The following is a 3,362-nucleotide window of genomic DNA, read 5'->3' as shown; positions in this document are numbered from 1 at the left end:
TTATTTTATTTTATTTTACTTTACTTACTCTTTGATTTTTTTATTTTTTAGAAACAGGGTTCCCATATGAGGTCCAGGCTAATCTAAAACTCCTGACCTCAATTGATCCCCCCATCTCGGCTTTCCAAAGTGCTGGGTTGACAGGCAGGAACAATTATGTCTGGCAAATTATTTTAATTTATTTATTGTATTGTATTTTACTTTACTATTTTACTTTTTTATTTTGTAGAGACAAGGTTTTGCTATGAGGCCCAGGCTAGTCTCAAACTCCTTGACTCAAGCCATGCTCCTGCCTCAGTCTCCTAAACTGCTGAGATGCCAGCCAGGAACCACTAAGTCTTGGCAATTATTTTAATTTATTTTATTTTGCTATATTATTTTTTTATTTTGTAATGACAGAGTTTTTCTATGTAGCCCAGGCTAATTTCAAACTCCTGTCCTCAAGCAATCCTCACTCCTTGGCCTCCCAAAGTTCTTGGATGCCAAACTGGAACCCCTAAGTCTGGCTAATTATGCTATTTTGCTTTATTTTACCTTACTATTTTTTTTAAATTTGTAGTCACAGGGTTTTGCTCTCAGGTCCAGTGTAGTCTCAAATTCCTGGCCTGAAGTGTTCTTCCCACATCGACCTCCAAAAGTGCTGCCGAGGACAGGTAGGAACATCTAAGAATGGTCACTTATTTTATTTCTTTTTATTTTATTTTATTTTGCTTTACTATTTTTTTTCTAGAGACAGGGTTTTGCTATGAGATCCAGCCTAGTCTCAAACTCCTGGCCTCAAGAGATCCACTGCCTCGTCCTCCTAAAGTGAAGGAATGACAGGCAGGAACCACTATGTCTGGCTAAGTATTTTATTTTATTTTTTATTTTACTTTACTGTATCATTTTTTAATTTTGTATAGAAAGGGATTTTCTAGGAATCCCTGGCTACTCTCAATACCATGGCCTCAAGCGAAACACTGACCTCGACCTCCTAAAATGCCAGAAAACCAGGCTAAGTCTTGCTAATTATTTTATTTTGTTTTGTTTTGTTTCATTTTACTTTACTATTTTATTTTTTAATGTAGAGACGGGTTTTGCTATTAGGCCCAGGCTAGTCTCAAACTCCTGGCCTCAAACCATCCTCCCGACTCACCCTACCTAAATGCTGGGCTGCCAGGCAGTAGCCACTGTGTATGGCTAATCATTTTATTTCATTTTATATATTTTTCTTCTTTTATTTCATTTTACTTTACTATTTTTTTTTTTTTATTTTCTAGAGACTGGGTTTTGCTATGAGGCCCAGGCGAGGCTCAAACTCCTGTCCTCAAGAAATCCTCACTCCTTAGGCACCCAAAGTGCTGGGATGACAGGTAGGAACCTCTAGGCATGGCTAATTATTTTATTTTATTTTATTTTACTTTGCTAATTTTTTTTTTTTTTATAGACAGGGTTTGCTATGAGGCCCAGGCTCGTCTCAAACCCCTAGCCTCAAGCAATCCTCCCGCCTCGGCCTCCCAAGGTCTGGGATGCTAGCAGGAACCACTAATATGGCTAACTATTTTATTTTATTTTATTTTTATTTTTTTACTTTACTATTTTATGTATTTGTTTTGTAGAGAGTTTTGCTCTGAGGCCCAGGCTATTCTCAAACTCCTGCCCTCAGCTTCCCTCCCGCCCCGGCCTCCTAAAGGGCTGGGAAGACAGCAAGAAACCATTAAGTTGGGCTCAGTGTTATATTTATTTCATTTTTAAAATTTCATTTCATTTTAATTTACTTAACTATTTTTTTGTATATTCTAGAGACAGAGTTTTGCTATAGGGCCCAGGTTAGTCTCCTGGCCTCAAGCAATCCTCCCTTCTCAGACTCCCAAAGTGCTGGGATGACAGGCAGGAACCTCACATCTGGCAAATTTTTTTATTTTATTTTATTTTACTTTATTTTATTTTATTTCATTTTATTTTCTTTTACCTTACTGTTTTACTTTTTTTATTTTCTAGAGACTGTGATTTGCTATGAGGCCCAGGCTATGCTCAAACTCCTGGCCTCAATTAATCCACCCATTTTGGCCTCCCAAAGTGCTGGGATGACAGGTAGGAACCACTAAGTATGGCTAATTATTATTTTATTTTATATTATTTTATTTTACTTCAGTATTTTGGTTTTTTATTTTGTAAGATAGAGTTTTGCTATGAGGCCCAGGCTAATCTCAAACCCCTGGTCTCAAGCAATCTTCCCAACTTGGCCTCCCAAAAATCTTGGATGCCAGACAGGAACCATTAAATCTGGCTAATTATTTTATTTTATTTTATTTTATTTTATTTTATTTTATTTTACTCCTGACCTCAAGCGTCCCTCCTGCCTCAGCCTCCTAAAGTGCTGGGAAGACTGCAAGAAACCACTAAGTCTAGCTAATTATTATATTTGTTTTATTTTATTTTACTTTACTGTTTTATTTTTTTATTTTCTAGAGACAGGGTTTTGCTATGAAACCCAGGCTAGTCTCAAACTCCTGGCCTCCAGCAATCCTCCCTCCTCAGCATCCCAAAGTGCTAGAATGACAGGCAGGACAAACTAAGTCTGGCAAATTATTTTATTTTATTTCATTTTATTTTATTTTGTTTTGTTTTACTTAAGTATTTCGTTTTCTGTTTCATAGAGACAGGGCTTTGCTATGATGTCCAGGCTAGTCTCATATTCTTGCCTCAGGCGATCCTCCTGCTTGACTTCGCAAATTGCTGGGATGCTAGGCAGAAACAACCAAGTCTAGCTAATTATTTTATTTTATTTTATTCTTTTTTTTTAACTTTTTAACTTTTTTTTTAATTTTTAGAGACAGGGATTTGCTATGAGGCCCAGGCTCATCTCAAACCCCTGGCCTCAAGGGATCCTCCTGCCTCAGCCCCCCAAGTTCTGGGATGCCATGCAGGAACCAGTAAGTATGGCTAATTATTTTATTTTATTTTATTTTACTTCACTATTTTATTTTTTAATTTTGTAGAGCCTATAAGGACTAGGCTAGTCTCAAACTCCTGACCTCCAGTGATCATCTTGCGTTGGCCTTCCAATTTGCTGGGATGACAGGTAGGAAGCACTAAGTCTGGCTAATTATTTTATTTTACTTTATTTTATTTCCCATTATTTTACTCTAGCATTTTTAAAATTTATTTTGTAGAGACAGGGATTTGCTCTGAGGCCCAGTCTAGTCCCAAACTCCTGACCTCAAATGGTCCTCCCACATCAGCCTCCCAAAGTGCTAGGAAGACAACCAGAAACCAAGAAGACTTGTTAATTATATTTATTTTATTTTAATTTATTTTACTTTATTTTATTTTGTTTTATTTTTCTTTACTTTTAAAAATTTTTTCAGAGAGTTTATGAT

The sequence above is a fragment of the Carlito syrichta genome, unplaced genomic scaffold, assembly GCF_000164805.1.
Source record: "Carlito syrichta isolate Samal-C Ts95f unplaced genomic scaffold, Tarsius_syrichta-2.0.1 Scaffold313441, whole genome shotgun sequence".
Classification (NCBI taxonomy): Eukaryota; Metazoa; Chordata; class Mammalia; order Primates; family Tarsiidae; genus Carlito; species Carlito syrichta.
Note: the sequence above shows the minus strand (reverse complement) of the source record.